Source organism: Oryctolagus cuniculus, chromosome 15, assembly GCF_964237555.1.
Source record: "Oryctolagus cuniculus chromosome 15, mOryCun1.1, whole genome shotgun sequence".
Taxonomy (NCBI): Eukaryota; Metazoa; Chordata; class Mammalia; order Lagomorpha; family Leporidae; genus Oryctolagus; species Oryctolagus cuniculus.
In genome coordinates this window covers 35,329,611-35,349,405 of record NC_091446.1, presented here as the reverse complement: position 1 = coordinate 35,349,405, position 19,795 = coordinate 35,329,611, and the positions used below count along the sequence as shown (strand labels likewise).

The 19,795-nt window shown below is 38.4% G+C and overlaps 1 protein-coding gene across 1 annotated transcript in view; it reads left to right on the top strand.

Annotated features, from left to right (window-relative positions):
* LOC108175379 (cytochrome P450 2C5) overlaps window positions 1-19,639 on the top strand; it is a 46,843-nt gene extending 27,204 nt beyond the window's left edge. The window contains exons 4-5 of the transcript XR_011382354.1: window positions 9,536-9,863; window positions 13,677-19,639. The gene's annotated coding sequence lies outside the window, so the exon portion shown is untranslated. The remainder of the gene's footprint in view (window positions 1-9,535; window positions 9,864-13,676) is intronic.
* Window positions 19,640-19,795: the final 156 nt, after the last annotated feature.

The following is a 19,795-nucleotide window of genomic DNA, read 5'->3' as shown; positions in this document are numbered from 1 at the left end:
GCAGCGCTGGCCATACTGGCCATTTTGGTGGTGAACCAACGAAGGAAGACATTTTTCTGTCTCTCTTTCTCACTATCTAACTCTGCCTGTCAAAAAAAAAAAAAAAATTATGTGTGAGTCTAGGAAATTAAATTTATCTTTGATAACCTGGTCAGACTTCTCATGCTCAAATATTTCTATAAGCATATAGAAATACCACATATTTACAGTAAAAGCATTCTTTTTAAGATGGACACTATTTTATTCATATTTATATCTGTAATTCACATTTATGGCTGGGTTTGCATGTATATATGTATACATACATGTATTATAATGTTTATCAAATTATTGTAGTCTCTTTTAGTTTTGCAATACTTTCCCTGCTCTCACTGACTATTTCCTGGGAATCATAGCACCTTAGTAAAAAATATTGATAATACAAAAAATTTGATTATGCAGAAAGTGATAGAAAACCAAAAATTTCTTGATGTTTACAACCCTAGGGACTTTATTGATTGTTTTTTGATCAAAATGGAGCAGGTAAGATGTTCACAGCAGCTTGTTATTTGTTTTCTTGTGTATTTTTAGATTCATTGAACAATTCTGCATATATAGTGGACATTTAAATGATCAGGCTGGTTTGACAAGCAATTTACATATCTAGAGAATGAATGATCTCTCAGTATTATGAAAAATATTAGGGTACTTTATATAAATTTTGTGGAAATAAAGACTTAAAAGATAAGTTATTTCGGTGTAAGAAAATGAAAGCCAATATATATTTGCTATAATGTACATTACGATAAACGTGTTGAAGACACATATTATAAAATTAAATTGTTAAATTATTAGAATACCTAGGTTTTGTTTTTAGACAAAAATAATCCTGCAAAGGAGAAACATAGTGCACATCTCCTGTGCAAATAAATAATTACAAACAATGAAAAAATCACAAAGTGTCATGGTGTAATGTGAAGATGACATCATCATTGCACAAGTGTAAGGGAGAGGGGAGCAAAGCTTAGTCTGCATATCCTACACATTGAAGGAAGTATTTAGAAATTTTCAGTGCAGGACAGGAGAGGGAATTTCAGATGGAGTGTGTGGTGTGTGTGGAGGTGTTCAGTTGTATCTTGGGAAAGAATTGGTAGAAGAGAGAATTGGATTTAGCTGAGTGTAACACAATAACTTGTACAGATGTGGAGACAGAGGTTGGTGTCTTGAAGGCAATCTGGGAGCATGGATCATGTCATCACTGCACTCTTTGTTGAAAAGGCTATTTGTTCCCCATTGAATACATTGGCACCTGGGTCATAAGTCAAATGAACATAAATATAAGTTTGTTTGTGGGCTGTCAGTTCCATTCCATTGATCTATGTATCTGTTATGCCAGCTGTACCATCTTGAAGTCTTAACGACTGTACTTTTCAGGTAGAGAAGTGTGAGATTTTTAACATTGGTTGTTCTTTCTCAAAACTATTTTGGCTATAATAGGTTCCTTGAATTTCAATGAAAATTTTAGTACAAGCTTATAAATTTCCACAAAGACACTTGTGAATATTTAGAGGGATTGCATTAAATCCATAGTCCTTTTCATTATTGTCACGTAAAAATTGAGGAGAAACTTACATAACATGGAATTAACCATTTTACATTTCACACTGGTGTTATTTAGTGTATTCTCAATGCTGTCCAAACACCAACTCTCTACTTTGAAAACCTTTACATCACTGCACAGAAACCTATCCTCTCCATTAAATGATCGCTCCCCAAACCCCTACCCTGTCAGGCAATGAGCTTTAATCTGCTGTCTGTCTTGTGGATTTGCATATTATAGACATATCAAGTAAAAGCAATGAATGTATGTGACCATTTGTTTCTGGCTCCTTTATTTTAGCACACTGTTGAGAGGATCACTGTAGCGCGTATCATTACTTCATTCCTTTTTTGTAGCTGGATGGCATTCCACATTGCACATACACATACCAGAATTTGTTTATCATTCTGTTGATGGATGTTTGTGTTATTTCTTCTTTTGGCTCTTGGAAATAATGCTTTTATGAACATCTACATGTAGGATTCCTTATGGACACACTTTCATTTTTCTAGGGTATACCTAAATGTGAAATTTCTGGGTCATATGGTAATTTGTTTTCTTTATAATTACCATGGGAATACTGTTAACATTCTAAATCTGTAACAGTCTATTTTGAATTGATATTAACTTCAAATTGCATTTTTAATTCTTTCCCTATCTAGCTCCATTACCCCCTTTCTTTGTTATTTGTGGGTTGTAAGAAAAAAATATTTATTCATGTCATCTTTAGATAGAAACACTTCTTTTCTATTTGAATACATTTTTATTCATGTCTAATTTCTCTGGCTAGACCTTCTACAGCTATGCTGAATAGCAGTGGTGAAAGTACACATTGATTGTATTATTTTCCTCCTTTTTATTTCAGAGAATAAGATTTAGGCTTTAAAAATGTAATAAGATTCAGTTTTGTAATTTTTCAAAATCTTCTGTATAATGATAAGGAAGTTTATTTGTATTTCCTGAGTCCCTTTTTATTGTGAACAGCATTGCATTATTCAAATTTCTTTGTTTCAAAATTTTATTAAGGCATTTCATATATACAAATTTAGGAACATAGTGATTTCTCCCAACCTATCCTTCCTCCCACTTGCACTCCTAACTTCTTTTTCCTCCCCTTCCCCCTTCTCTTCCCATTCTTATTTTTTGCAAACATCTATTTTCAGTTAACTTTATTACCCTACACTAGGCTAAGAGTTCAACACATAGTATGAAGAAAAAACAAACCTCCTCAATGGTTGAGACAAGGGCTATTCAAAACCATCACATCTAAAAGTGTCAATTTCATGCCTACAGATCTTTAAGTAAGCTATTAGTTGGCACAGATCAGAGAGAACATATAGTATTTATATTTTCTGGACAGACTTACTCCTCTAAGGAGAACGGTTTCCAGCTGCATCCATTTTGTTAGAAAAGACAGGATTACTGTTTTTTTAAAACTGATCTGTAATGTTCCATAGTGTGTATATATCATAATTTCTTTATCCAGTCTTCAGTTGAGGGACATCTGGGTTGATTCAATATCTAAGCTATTGTGAAATTTGCTGAAATAAACAAAGGGGTACATATAATTCTTTCATATGCTGCTTTCTTTTTGTTTGGGTAAATTCCTAGGAATGGAATGACTGGGTCTAATGGTAGGTCTGTATCAGATTTTTTTTTTTTTTTTAAATTCTCTTTATTTATTTATTTATTTATTTTTTTTATCTTTTATTTAATGAATATAAATTTCCAAAGTACGACTCATGGGTTACAATGGCTTCCCCCCCATATCGTCCCTCCCACCAACAACCCTCCCCTTTCCCACTCCCTCTCCCCTTCCATTCACATCAAGATTCATTTTCGATTATCTTAATATACAGAAGATCAGCTTAGTATACCTTAAGTAAGTATTTCAACAGTTTGCTCCCACACAGAAACATAAAGTGAAAAATAATAGATGATTTTTTTAAAATGATGATGAAATCAGATCAGACCTATTGTCATGTTTAATCCCAGTGAGAGTCAAGTTGGGAATTGAAAATTTCTTTCTTTTTTTTTTTTTTTTTACAGAAGATCAGTTTAGTGTACATTAAGTAAAGATTTCAGTCGTTTGCACCCCCATAGAAACACAAAGTGAAATATACTGTTTGAGTACTCGTTATAGCATTAAGCCTCAGTGTACAGCACGTTAAGGACCGAGATCCTACATGAGGAGTAAGTGCACAGTGACTCCTGTTGTTGACTTTACCAATTGACACTCCTGTTTATGGCATCAGTAATCTCCCTATGCACCAGTTATGAGTTTCCAAGGCTATGGAAGCCCCTTGAGTTCTCCGACTCTTATCTTGTTTAGACACGGTCATAGTCAAAGTGGAGGTTCTCTCCTCCCTTCAGAGAAAGGCACCTCCCTCTTTGAAGACCTGTTCTTTCCACTGGGATCTCACTCACAGAGATCTTTTTGCCAGAGTGTCTTGGCTTTCCATGCCTGAAATACTCTCATGGGCTTTTCAGCCAGATCCGAGTGCCTTTAGGGCTGATTCTGAGGCCAGAGTGCTATTTAGGACATCCACCATTCTATGAGTCTGCTGAGTATCTCACTTCCCATGTTGGATCACTCTCCCCTTTATTTATTCTATCGGTTGGTGTTGGTGGGAATGCAAACTGGTCAAGCCACTATGGAAATCAGTCTGGAGATTCCTCAGAAACCTGAATATAACCCTACCATTCGACCCAGCCATCCCACTCCTTGGAATTTACCCAAAGGAGTTTAAATTGATAAACAAAAAAGCGGTCTGCACCCTAATGTTTATTGCAGCACAATTCACAATAGCCAAGACCTGGAACCAACCTAAATGCCCATCAACGGTAGACTGGATAAAGAAATTATGGGATATGTATTCTTTAGAGTACTATACCGCAGTAAGAAACAACGAAATCCAGTCATTTGCAACAAAATGGAGGAATCTGGAACACATCATGCTGAGTGAAGTAAGCCAGTCCCAAAGGGACAAATACCATATGTTCTCCCTGATCGGTGACAACTGACTCAACACCAAAAAGGAAACCTCCTGAAGTGAAATGGACACTATGAGAAATGGTGACTTGATCAGCATAGCTCTGACTGCTAATGGACAACTTAATACATTATCCCTCATAGTATTTTTTTTTTGTCTGTTCTACTTAATATGACTGGTTTAATTCTGTAATTATCACACAGTTATTCTTAAGTGTTGAAAATTAACCGAAATGTGATCCCTGTTAAACATAAGAGTGGGAATAAGAGAGGGAAGAGATGTATAATTTGGGACATGCTCGGGCTGACTTGCCCCAATTGGTAGAGTTGGAAACATACCAGGGGATTCCAATTCAATCCCATCAAGGTGGCATGTGCCAATGCCATCTCACTACTCCAAGTGATCAATTTCAGTTCACAATTGATCATAATGAAAGGACTAAGAGTCAAAGGGAGCACATAAACAAGTCTAGTATCTGTATCAGATTTTTAAGGCATCCCCATACTGTTCTCCAAAGTGGCTGCACCAGTTTACATTCTCATCTACAGTGGTTTAGGGTGCCTTTTCCTCCACACCCTCATCAGTATTTTTCTTTTTTTGTTGAGTTCTATATGAGAGCCATTCTAACTGGTGTGAGGTGAAAACTTATTGTGGTTTTCATTTGCATTTCCCTGATGGCTAGTGCTCCTGAGCATGTGCTCAAGTATCTGTTGGCCATTTGAATTTCCTCTCTTGAAAAATGCCTGTTCAATTCCTTTGCCCGTTTCTTCACTGGGTTGTTTGTTTGGTTGTTGTAGAATTTGTGGAGCTCTTTATAGTTTCTGGATGTGAAGCCTTTATCAGTTGCATAGAGTGAAAATAATTTCTCCCATTCTGTTGGTTGCCTCTTCCCTTTGTTGAGTGTTTCTTCTGCAGTGCAAAAGCTTCTTAGTTTGATGTAATCCCACTTCAATTTTGGCTTTGATTGCCTGTGATTCTGGGGCCTTTTACAAGAAGTCTTTGCCTATGCCAATGACTTGCAGAGTTTCTCCAATGTTCTTTAGTAATTTGATGCTATGGGGTCATAAATTTAGGTCTTTGATTCATTTTGAGTGGGTTTTTGTATAAAGTAGAAGGTATGGTCTTATTTCATATTTCTGCATGTGGAGATCCAATTTTCTCAGCACCATTTTATTTAAGAGAATGTCCTTGCTCCAGGGATTGGTTTTAGCTCCTTTGTCAAAGATTAGCTGGTTGTAGAAGCATGGACTGATATCTGGAGTTTGTTCTGTTCCATTGGTCTATATTTTTTTTTTTGTCAGTACTAGCCTATTTTGATGATAATTACTGTGTAGTTGTGCAGTGTGATTTAAAATCTGGTATTGTGATGCCACCTGTTTTGTTTTTGTTGTGTAAGATTGCTTTATCTATTGTGGTCTCTTGTGATTCCATATGAATTGTAGAATTACTTTTCCAAGATCAGAGAAGAATGTCCTTGGTATTTTGTTTGGGATCAGATTGAATCCATAAATTGTTTTTGGTAGTATGGACATTTTGATGATATTGATTCTTCTAATCCATAAACATGGAAGATTTTCCCATTTTTTTTGTATCTTCTCCTAATTTTTTCTTTATTGTTTTGTAATATTCATTGTATTGGTCTTTGGCATCCTTTGTCAAATGTGTTCCAAGCTATTTATTTTTGGTAGCTATTGTGAATGGAATTGATCTTAGAAGTTCTTTCTCAGCTATCAAATTTTCTGTGTATACAAAGGCATTGATATTTGTGTGCTGATTTTGTGTCTGCCAACTTTGCCATAGTCTTTTTTTTATAAGTCTCTATAGTCTCTTAGTGGAGTATTTTGGATCCCCTATATATAGAATCATGTCATCTGCAAATAGGGTAGTTTGACGTCCTCATTTCCAATTTGTGTCACTTTGATTTCTTTTTCTTTTCTAATGGCTTTGACTAAAACTTCCAGTGCTATATTTAATAGCAATGGTGATAGTAGACATCCTTGCCTCATTTCAGATCTTATTGGAGATGCTTGTAATTTTTTACCTCTCAATAAGAATCTGACTGTGGATTTATCATAGATTGCCTTGATTATGCTTAAGAATGTTTCTTCTATACCCAATTTCCTTAAGGTTTTCTTCATGAAAGGGTGTTTCATCGTGAAAGGATGTCATAATTTATCAAACGCTTTCTCTGCATTTATTGTAATGATAATCTTAGTTTTTTTGTTAATGTAATACATCACATTGGTTGATTTGTGAATGTTAAGTCATCTCTGTATGCCAGGGATAAGTGCCACTTGGTCCAGGTGAATGATTTTTATGCTGTGTTCTTGGATCTGATTAGCTAATATTTTGTTAAGGATTTTTGTGTCTGTGTTCATCAGAGATATTGGTCTATAGATCTCTTTGTTGTTTCTATTTATTTATTTAATTATTTATTTTAAAGATTTATTGTTTGATTGATTATTTACTTCCCCAAAGAAACATTTTATTTAAAGAATACAGACTTCATGCATTTCATACATACAACATTAGGAATATAGTGATTCTTCCCACCATACCAGCCCTCCCACCCACTCTCCCATTCCTCATCCTCCTCCCTCTCCAATTCACAGTTGGCATCTGTCTCGTCTCAACTAGTTGCTGTGCACACAAAAGCTGGTGCAGCTGTTACCTGTATCCAAAATGGCATCCATCCTCTGTCACTCAGTTGCCAAGTGCTGTTGTGGAAGTTATGGGAGGGAGAAATGTTCCTTTTTTGCCCACTATGTTAGCAAGTATTGAGTCCCCCACAGGGCTCCAGGCCAGACTCATGGTAGGTACTCCCCCCAGCTATATTGTCAGTAGCATGGGCTGCTACAGTATGATCTCACCTCACTTTCCATAGCTGTTTTCTCTTAGGCGCCCAGCCGCTGAGTTCCTGTGTTGTGTCCATGTTCATGCTGTGTGTCTGTGCCCTCTGCATAGATCTAAGGGTCCCTCTACTGTCTGCAGAATTTCCACCACAGTTTTCTCCCTAACTTTCCCCTTGGAATGCAGTATCTTCAATTTTTTTAAACTATCTTTCCCTATAGAGCAGTAAGCTCCCTTCCTATTCTGGCAACTCAAACTCTTACTGCTAATGCTTTTTAAAAATCTGTTGAGATGATTTTTTTCCACATTCTAAAAATGGGTTATCCTGCACTAATCGCTTTTCTTTTAACCACCCCTGAATTTCTTGGATAAATTATATTTGATTAGGATGTGTAATACATAAAGAAGTTTAAAGTGTGGCAAAATGCGCATAACAGAAAAGTTGTTAAACTAATTATTTAAGAGGAACAACATTTGGTCGCATTGAGCACATTCACTTTGTTTTGTAACTATCACCACCATCCATACCAGAATTATTTCATTCTACAAAATAGAAACTTAATATCCATTAAATAATAATTTCTTGCTCTCCAATCCCTGTCAACCACCATTCTACATGCTGTTTCCTGGTATTAGCTATTCTAGGTACCTATAACTGGAAACACAAAATGTTTCTCCTTCTGGGACTGGCTTTTCCTAATTGGCATAATGTTGTTATTACACACTGTATCTTTTTATGTTATATCCAGTAACATATATTTATAATTCTGCTATAAGATTTTTATTTAAAAACACTTACATTAAAAACATAAAAATATTCTTTTTACCATTACCTATATATTTACTCTTTTTTAATTATTTTCTTTAAATATTTATTTATTTATTTGAAAGGCAGAGTTACAGACATTATGAGAGAGATCTTCCATCCACTGATTCACTCCCCAAATGTCTGCAATATCCAGAGCTATGCCAATCCAAAGCCAGGAGCCAGGAGCTTCTACCAGTTTTCCCACAAGTTGACAGGAGCCCAAGCACTTGGGCAATCTCCCACTACTTTTCCAGGAGCATTAGCAGGAGCTGGACTGGGAGTGGAGAAGATGGGACTTGAAGCGGTGTCTATATGGGATGCTGGCACTGCAGGAGGTGACTTTCCCTGCTACCCCACAGTGCCAGCTGCACATAGTTACTCATAACATGAATACTTATCTCTTAGTATATCTTCAAATTCTGAGTTTCTCTTTGTTTTTCCTTCTTTATTTTCTTTTTCTTTAGTGTTATATTCTACTTTTTCACACATATTCTTGTAACTGTATTTCATTCTTTGTATATAATTTTCTTCAGCTCTTGAACATTTTAGAAATTGAACTTTAAGATTTTATCATGTGACCAATGACTTTGTTTCCTCAGAAATTACTTCTGTAAAATCATTTTTTTTTTAAAGATTTATCTATTTAGTTGAAACGCAGAGTTACAGAGAGGCAGAGAGAGAGAGAGAGAGAGAGAGAGAGAGAAAGGTCTTCCAGCCACTGGTTCACTCCCTAGAAGACCGCAATGGCCGGAGCTATACCAAACCGAAGCTGGGATCCCGGAGCTTTCTCCAGGTCTCCCAAGTGGGTGCAGAGGCTCAAGGACTTGGACCATCTTCTACTGCTTTCCCAGGCCATAGCAGAGAGCTGGATCAGAAGAGGAGTAGTCAGGACTCGAACTGGCGCCCAAAAGGTATACCAGCAGTGCAGGTGGTGGCTTTGCCCACTGTGCTACAGTGCTGTCCCTGTAAAATAATTTTTAAATTCTTAATGGGTCATATTTCTTGCTTCTTTGTATACCATGTAATTTTAGTTGAGAAATGGACATAATATGTCAATTCTGGAAATGAGAATTTTCTGCATCACATAAATTGTTATTTTTCCTTGACAAAGCCTGCAACTACATATTTATTTAGAAAATATTAAATTATGTTACCAAAGGTTATATTTCCTGTCATGTGGTCACTTGGATCTTGTTCTGTTTTCTCTGCTACGGGTCAGTGTGTGACAGATTTTGTTAAAATCGGGTCCAGTAAAAATAGAAAAAAATGTTAAAGTCATTGCGCTTCTTTAAATTCCTCACTTAGTGCCCTGGAGAAGTTGTTGGAGCACATGGGATTGAAACAATGCCCAGCCCATCAGCAACCAAAAGGCACAACTCCTTATTTTTAAAGGAAAATATTTCCCATTCCCAGTCTGGGACCAGAAAGCCACACAGCAGCACAGGACACTGGCCCCAAAATTGCCTGCCACAGAGCTGAGGTACGACGTATGTTGGCCTCTACTTATACGAGAAACGCCCAAATTCCCAGAAATACAGGAGACAAGTTCTTCATCAAGCACTAGCCTGAATGCTGCAACTGTCTGATGAGAACCCAGAGTCCTGAAATACTTTCCCCAGACAGATGTTTCAAGGTCAGTGATTTTCTTTTCCTGTAGGGACTGATTCCTGAACTTCCTGATCTAGCATGCTTGTGACATTGCTCCAGAATTGCCATCATAGCAGTATCACTGCTCTATTTTATGGAAAGTCTACCACTTTGCTATCTTTTTTGTGTGTCTTTGTGTAGCAAATGTATGTGCTGAGAGGATTTAGTTTATTTTCAGAGTGTTGATTATATAACACTGATATGCACAGATCATTTCGATATTATAAAAACTTCATTAATATAATGCCTACTTAGGGACTGGTTAGAAAACTAAAACTATAAATATAAATGATCTCTTGTCCTCAATATTTAAAAATTTCTCCTTCTGATCGGTTCTCTGTCACGCAATCTTTTCAGTCCTTTCCAAACGCGCATGTCCTTTTCAATGGCTTATTCTCTCCTCACATACAGTGGGTGAGAACCCCATACAATTAGTCCATTAGTTCTGGCATCAGCACTACTCCTATTCTGTCCTTGGTCAGTGTGCACAATGAACGTCTCAGATGTATCTTCATGACCACAGCGTCTCTTCACCTTATACCTCCCGATTTATTCCTGTGTGTGTCCCCCGTCCATCTTGCCAGTTGCTTCCCTTCTGGACACAGTGGTGCTGACCTCATCATTTCTTGAGGAACCTTTTATCATTCTAGGTTTTGCTGCCATATCAGCTTTGCATACTTTCAGCTTCTTAATGAACTTGCAGGTACAGTTGATTCCATATCAAGTTTTGTCATAAGACGAAAATTGTGAACTCTATATTGGGCATGAAATAATTTCATGATGTGCTCCTAACTTACTGATATAATTATTTATTAAGATTATGCTGTGTGTAAACAGAAGGAAATGTAGTTAATGCTGGCTTAAAAAATGATTCATTTACATCAAAAACAAGGTAACTCAAGTTCAGACAATCTGGCAATAATACAGAAGTTACTAAGCATTTGAGTTGGGTGACCTCCATTTTCCCTTGTCTTTTTGGGACTGGCTAATTTAACTAAGCATAAGGTTTCTATCGCTAAAGATAGGAATTCACTTTTTATGTGCATTGCACAGTATATTCAACAATATGCATATAATCACGGTTTCTTTATCCAGTCATTAGGTGATGGAAAGCTGAGTTCAGTCTAAAGCTTATCTACTATGAATTGAGGTAAAATAAACATAGGGATTCCTTATGTTTCCATATGAATTTTAGCATCAATTTTTTCAAGATCTGAAAAGAATGTCCTTGGTATTTTTCAAATTGTTTGGGGTGGTATCAACATTTATGATATTATGCTTTACAATAGAAGAAAATTGAAGTTTTCCATTTTTTATGTCTTTTTCTATTTTTACTTAATTTTTTAACATTTTCATTGTAGAGATCTTTCACACCCTTGGTTAAATTTATTTCAAGGCCGGCGCCATGGCTCTATAGGCTAATCCTCTGCCTGCGGCGCTGGCACACCGGGTTCTAGTCCCGGTCGGGGCACTGGATTCTGTCCTGGTCGCTCCTCTTCCTGTCCAGCTCTCTGCTGTGGCCCAGGAGTGCAGTGGAGGATGGCCCAAGTGCTTGGGCCCTGCACCCCATGGGAGACCAGGAGAAGCACCTGGCTCCTGCCATCGGATCAGCGTGGTGTGCTGGCAGCGGAATGCCGGCTGCAGTGGCCATTGGGGGGTGAACCAACGGCAAAGAAAGACCTTTCTCTCTGTCTCTCTCTCTCACTGTCCACTCTGCCTGTCAAAAAATTATTTCAAGATATTTAAATTTTTGTAGCTATTTTCAATGAAGCTAATCTTACAATTTCTTTCTCAACCATGGCATTGTCTTTGTATCCAAATATTACTGATGTATTTATGTATTGATTTTATATCCTGCAGATTCTCTTATGAGTTCCAATAGTCCCTTGGTGGAGTCATTTGGTTCCCTTAAATAAAGGATCATGTCATCTGCAAACAGGGAGACTTTGACTTCCTGCTTTCCAATTTGTATCCCTTTGATTTCTTTATTGCACAATAGCTCTGACAAAATTTTTGGAACTGTATTGAATAGCAATGGTGAAAGTGGACCTCCTTGTCTTGTTCCACATCTTAATGGATATGCTTCCAATTTTTTCACATTCAATATGATGCTGGATGTTGGTTTGTCCTATATATTTATATGGGAATGATCCTTCTATACACATTTTCCTTAAAGTTTGGATCATGAAATGGTGCTTTATATTATTAAAGGATTTCTCTGCACCTATTGAGTTAATCATATGGTTTTTATTTCACAATTGTTAATATGATGAATCTCACTTATTGAATTGCATATGGTGTACCTTGTCTGCATACCAGGGTTAAATCTCACTTGGTTCAATTGAATACTGATTCTGAAATGTTGTTGGATTTGAATAGCTAGTATTCATCTGAGAATTCTTGCTAAATGCTCATCTGGGATTTTGGTCTCTAGTTCTCTTTCTTTGCAGTATTTTTTCTGGTTTTGGAACTAGAAAACTTTTTGGTACCATGCTACCGTCTAGGGAACTGGTAAATTCCTTTTTGTACACGATCAGGAGCACAACCCGCAATGTCCATGAACTTTCTCTACTCACAATACATCCTCATTATTCACCAGGTTACTGAGGCTCTGGGTTGTTGACACATTCCTTCCACCCAGAGAAATCTAAACTATAGGTTGATTGAATTCTTCCTCTAGATGCATACTCGGGGTACCTAAGATATCTTCCTAGAAGGTAAAATTGAGAAAACTTTCTGTCACACACCATGATAAAGATGTTCAACTCCACAACTTCATTGAAATTCTTCTATGTGGTGTCTCTCACCCTGCGGAGTCTTGTCTGGAGATATAAGTATAAGCAAGCACAGAACAGTACTCAAAGACCTCACCCAAATTAGTGACTAGTTGAGTAAAGATAATCAGTTTCCATTGTTTTTAGTGCTGTATGAGAGGGATGCATACTCTGCAGGGGGTAGGGAGGAAGTATGGAGAAAAGATACCTGGTTCTTGCTCTCTCATATCCAATTGTGAGGCATGGTGTGGAGTACCCAACATTCTGATAGTAAAGATGACATTTCATCTGCCCCAAAAGAAATAGACGTAATGGACGGAAGAGAAATGAAGCACAGTATTAAGGACATAATGAATGAAAGGATCAGAAAACTGTTCTTATGCGGTCAGAAAAAACAGTAGAATGCAAAACCTGAAATTTGATTGTGCATCAAAGTTGCTGAAAAATGTGCATGGCTAGGGCTAAGAGGAGAGAGAAGTGTGCCAGACCTTATACATTTGTCTATACAAACCTTTCCAAACTTCCATCCATGCATCCATCCACACATCCACGCATCCATCAATTACCGTCTATTTTCTTTGTACCAGTTACTAACACAGTGTTTGTTACATTCAGAGTTAAGACTGCAAGTGATTGCCCTCTGTTATATATTAATGTTAGCCATCACAAAACACACCGGACACCAGAGTAAGGGAAAGGGTTTATTGGGGAACATCCTACAAACCGGAGTGAAGGGGCAGCGAAGGAAAAAGAGAATGCATGTCTGGGATGGAGGTCTAATATAGTTTTTCCAGGGGGTGGGCAGTGAGGTAGGAATTAGCTAATCCCATTAAGTTGGGGGTGGAGCTTGGCACAGGTAGTTTGGGCCATGTGTCTACCTGGATTTCAGTAATGGTGGCCGGTACCGGGGCATAGAATGTCAGTAATGGCGGCGAGTACCGGGGCATAGAATGTAGATCGCGCCACAGATAAGAGACTGCACCTGTGCCAGTTTACTAACACCTCTCTCTGTTTGTTATTTTCAGGAAAACGGATCTGTGTGGGAGAAGGCCTGGCCTCCATTTTGCAGAACTTTGAACTGCAATCTCCGGTTGAGCCAAAGGACCTGGACATCACTGCAGCTGTCAATGGATTTGTTTCTGTGCCACCTTCATACCAGCTATGCTTCATTCCTATTTGAAAGAGAATAAACTCTCTGCCTCTGTGCTGTTGTCTGCAACTCCCTCTCTTCAGAGGCATTGTCTATCCATTAACTCCTATAATGATTAATCATTTTATTTCGTTTCCTCCACTTCAATCCATGATGCATGATCAGCCCTCACGGTTGGTGCAGGTTGCTTACAGGTGGGGCTCAGCTCAGTAACCTCCATGGTGTGGTGTGATGCAACTAGCCATTGTGTCACATGGGTCTCTGCACCAGACAGGGACATGATGCATGGACTTCATTCTGTTGAGGATCTGCACTTGTGGGAAGGGCAGCAAATGCTGAAGACATTCAGTGCAGATTCACTGGTGATAAGGGAGCATTTCTCACTGCTTCAACCATGTCCATGGTTGAAGTTGAGTGTGCTGTCATGATTCAAGTATTCACTTCTCTCTGAATTAAGACAGCATGTTTTAGAGTGGTCATCACAGCAAGACAAAAACCTGGCATTAGCTTATCAACATTAGCTGCAACATAATTGAAATTCACAATCCGTTTTGTTCAAGTTTACAAGAAAATGAATATTCAGAAGTGTCTGCTTACATGGACAGGTCCACACCCCTGATACATCGGGTTATATGCAAGGTAGCAAAAAATCCTGGGAAAAATTCTCACTATTCAGAAAACAACAATTTATTTCATCTTCTGCAAGAAAGATCAGGGCTCTGGATATGAAACCACTTCCAGTAAAACACAGAAGTCAAAACACAATAGAAACTACTAAGGGCAACTGATGAAAAGCTCAGGATTTCCACAGCGAGCTGTGGGACTAGTGTGCAGAATCAGACCACTTCTCTGCAGGACAGTGGCTCAAATTCAAAGACCTAGAAGCTCCCTTGGGGGAACAGAATGCAGGAAATGTGGAAGCAAGAGATGTAGAGAATGTTGACCACCCAGGGAAGGGCACAGAGCCGAGTGCGCAGTTAGACATTCCAAAGTAAAAGATCAACCCAGTTGTTGGGATGTTCTTACTGCTTTGGGAGATTCCTCTGCTTGCCATCTCTTCAATCTCATGTAATTCTCATTGGCAGCATGTTGGCACTCAGCGCTTTATTCCAGCTTCTTCCAGAGACAACCTCTCCAGTGAGCTCTCGGTAAACACTGTTTACCATCCAGCAGTTTGGAAGGTAGATGGATGATCTTGAGGGGCACTGACTGAAAGGGGTTTCTCACCAGAATAATGAATATTTGAAAGATCTTCATCCAAAGTAAAGGACGCCACAGTTCTTCCTTGATTCTTGGAAATCCGCAGTTTCTCAGCTTCATCTCTTTCAGGTACTTAAGTCCATTGCGGTGAAAAATTTTTAGAAACCTTGACCAGACACACTCCAGTGTACTGTTTGGCTCCAGTCACATCGAGTTCCCTGTACTTGGCCATGAGTCTATTGGAGGTGGAAGTGAGTGAACTGGAGCAGCGGCCTCAGGTTCTTGGGTGCTGTGGGGCAAGTCTCCTGAGCAAAAAGTAGCCAGGGTAGAAGGTGGACTGCAAGGAGGCAGTGCTGATCACTGGCCAGGGTACTAGGAAACCTGGAAGTGAGGAATACAGGAGGTTATGATATTAAAATATGAATTGTGTGGTCAAGGATGGTAGTGTGGAGGAATCACCATGTTCGTAAATTTGTGTGTATGAAATGCAGGAAATTAGTATTCCTTATATTAAAATAAGTGCTGGGAATCAATGACTTTGAACAGTCCTTGTTTTGACCGTTGAGGAGCAGTTTTTTGTTCTCCTTCATAGTATTTTGTTGAACACTTTATTCAACATAGAGTTAATCATATTTGTATAGTGTAAATTGAAAATGATATTAGTAAAATCAAGAGTTTGAGTTAGAAAAAGAGGAGGAGAGCCTAGGGAGATTACTGACACCATAAACAAGAGTGTCAAATTGTTAAGTCAACAACAGGAGTCACTGTTTACGTACTCCTCATGTAGGATCTCTGGCCTTAATGTGTTGTTCAATGTGAATTAACACTATAACTAGTACTGAAACAATATTTTACACTTTATGCTCTGTGTGGGTGCAAACTGATGAAATATTAATATATACTAATTTGATCTGCATATAAAGAGAATTGAAAATGAATCTTGATGTAAATGGAATGGGAGAGGGAGCGAGACATGGGAGGTTTGCAGGTGGGAGGGAAGTTATAAGGGGGAAAAAGCCATTGTAATCCATAATCTGTACTTAAGAAATTTAGATTTACTAAATAAAAGTTTTTTTTTTTTTTTTAAATAAGAGGAGGAAGAAGGGTGGGAGTATGGGTGGATGGGTCAGCATTGTGGGAATATTAACTGTTGTACCTGTGAAATGTATAGTTTGCAACTGTAAAATTGTATAGTTCTGCATATATTTGCAAAAATTTACATCTAACGGTACAGTTTACAAACTTACCATGGGATACCAAATCCCTTTAAGCTCAGTGGTAAAAATAGCATTTTAAGTGTTAAAGTCAGCATTTGGATAGGATTAAGTGTTAAACTGATCATATAGATTGGATTAAGTTTTTGGTAATACAAATGGAATTAAAAAGGAGTGAATATTCCAACATGGGAAGCAATCCACACAGCAGACTCACAGAATGGAGCATCTGGGACTTGATTTGGAGCCAATGACGATGCTGAACTGCAGGTGGTGGCTTTACGCATTATGCCACAGCACCAGTCTGGAACACTGGGATTCTAAGACAATCACTTTTACTGATGTACTGATGACACTATATATCACTGAGGTAAGAATTGCTCATTTCTGAACATTAAAATAAATTTGGGGCCGGCGCCATGCCTCAACAGGCTAATCCTCTGCCTAGCAGCGCCGGAACCCCAGGTTCTAGTCCCGGTCGGGGCGCCAGATTCTGTCCCGGTTGCCCCTCTTCCAGACCATCTCTCTGCTGTGGCCAGGGAGTGCAGTGGAGGATGGCCCAGGTGCTTGGGCCCTGCACCCCATGGGAGACCAGGAGAAGTACATGGCTCCTGCCTTCGGATCAGCGCGATGCGCCGGCCGCAGTGTGCCAGCAGCGGCGGCCATTGGGGGGTGAACCAACGGCAAAGGAAGACCTTTCTCTCTCTGTCTCTCCACTCTGCCTGTCAAAAACAAACAAATAAATAAATAAATTTGGAATAGTTGATCCCAGAGATCATTTTATCTTTGGATTTTATATGATCGTGGGACTAGTGTTTGGTGTAGCACTTAATGTGCCATTTGGGACTCCTGCATTCCCCAGCAGGGCCTGAGTTTCAGTCTCAGTGCTGCTCTCCATTCCATCGTCCTGAGAATGCACACACTGAGAGGATGCAGGCTTGACTCACATTCCTGGGGCCATGCTACCTACATGGTTGACTTGTGTCGAGTTCCTGGCTCTCAATTTTAGTCAAACACATCACCAGATACTATGGACATTAGAGGAGTAACCCGCAGATGGGTGGTCGCTCTGTCTCATCTTTCTTTCCCAGTCCATCTCTCTCCTTTTCAAAAAAGATTATCCATGATTTTTATAAACACTATGTGCATATAAACAGTCCAGGCAAGATGTCAACTCATGGGAAAGGAGGAGAAGAAGAGCAGGGTCACTTATCTTCAAGGAGTAATGTGATTGCTGTACAGAGAGTGACAGAGGTCAGAGAACACAAAATAATTGGTGATGTTCTGTTAAGAGTTTAGAACTATGTGAATTAGGCAGAAAATTTCTTCTCTTTCTCCTGAATGTTGCATGAATCAAGAAGTGGAACTGTTCAAGTTCTAAACTGTATTGAACCTGATTTTGATCAATTATTGTGGTAATCATTCACTAAATTCATGTTGATTATGAAAGCCACAGGTTAGAGTGAATCACGCAATAGTGAATCAAAGCACATTCTGAAAATGTTGGTGAACCCAGTTGAACTGAATGCCTTTTTCAAAGAACAGAGCAACACATGGAACACATGGAATCAGTTCAGAAGTCTAACATCAGCAGTTTGTGTGTCTTTGATCTTGGGACTGAATCTCCAGGCCAAGTTTCCTCATCCCTCAAATGGAATGATTTTACCTTTTTTAGGCAAAGTTGACAGAATCCAAATAATGTGTAGGGTGTGAAACTCCTTGTTAATTGTCAGAATCTCTCTATTCATGACCAACAAAACATTCTCTAAGGTGTTTCAAGACAAAACTTTATTTTTGCGAGTAAGTTTAGAAATAATAGCACTAGCCAATTTACAGAAACATCTGATGATATGTAAAACATGCCTTTGTATAAGCATAGTCGTTGGTGATCTAGTAACGTTTATGTTTCAGTGAGATTTAGATTCTCATGAACACAGTGTCACCTCCTGCTCAGGTCAACAAGTTGTTGTTCTTTGAGCTGTGGGTCCACTGAATGATTTCCCTTCCTCTTCTCCTCTATTACATGTGCAAGAGCATTCTTTTTATTATTTCCCTGAATTGCTGCATTATTTCACTTTTCATTTCAGAACATGACAGACCCAAACCAACAGAATCATCCTTGGCTAGAGTTGAACTGGAGGTGAGGGTAGTTTTAGTTTCCCAATAGTTTCCAGCAATTCTCTGAGATTGTCTCTTCTCTTGGTTGTACCAACCAAGCTTTCCTCAACAGTGATTTAAAGTGAAGAATCCTGTCTTTTTCTGCTCATGTGAGCACATGTGATTTCTTTATCCTTGGAGTCAATTAAAGGACCTCCTATTGGGTGCGATGTCTGCTTTATTATGAACATAGTGTGTTGTTTATTGAGAGTTAATAATATTTATGTTTCCTTTATTTGTTGAAGTTGTTCTGGAGGCTGCCTGTGTGTAGGACATAGTACACAAGATGGGCATCAGAAGATCTCATACAAATCCCCCAGAATAGACAATGTGGCGTATTCATTCAGCTGCTGCTTTTGACACAGGCACTCAATGCCAGAAGCTTGGGTTCGATTCCTGGCTTCACTGTTTGAGCTGGTTTATGCTAGTGCTATACCTGGGGTCAGCATGTGATTTCTCAGCTCCTGGGGCCCTTGCACCCATGGGGTAAACCTGGATTGACTTCTGGGTTTCTGATTTGACCTGTCTCAGCCTTTGCTGTTGTGGGAATTTGGGGGAGTGAACCAAGAAACAGGAAATTGATCTCTCACTCTGTATACTCTGTCTCTTCTCTCTCTCTCTTCTTTCCAAATAAAGAAAAAACATGCTTTAAAAGCTATATTAAAATATATTTTAAAAACTCTCCAAAACCAGAATTAAACACAACACCCACATTCCCGTGGGGGCCATGGAGCCCCCACACATTCCTTCCTGTACCTTTTGAGCTCTGTAACCCTGGCCATGTTTTCTGTTTCTAGGAGTCACCGCTTCTTTTTTTGAAAAGTAAGAATTAATATTCTCTGAATTCTAGTGGTTTTCTTTTAAAATTTAATGATGAAAACAATGGCAATTTGTTTAGTTAGTGATTTGGTTATTTCTGGCCTTTCAATATTGATGGTTTAGATTATTTCTAATGTTTAGTTATCTAGAATACTATTAGAGTATATTAAATATTTGAATAACTAACATTTGAGTACATAGTATCTTAATTTTTAACATACCTTCAAGACACAATGACATATATTTTATATGCATATACAAAACATGGATATACACGTCATAGCATATTGTGATTTCTTTCAGTCGTAACTGCAGAAGTGGTCATTATTCACAAAAATAGAATTTAGAGTAATTTTGTTGTGTCATAATTAACTCTCTATCAGGGTTGCATATTGAAACAACCTGCTTTGATTTTTTTTTTCAACTACCAATACATGAGCACAACCCAGTACAATGAAATTGCAATTTCCCAAGTGGGCACAGGAAAGAACATGATGCGACTAAAGAGTATCTTGTTTTCATCTATGTCATGGAGGCAAAGTCCACTCAGAAGAGAGGATAAAGTGCACCGTTGCTTGACACGTCAGAGAATCATATTAGCAAG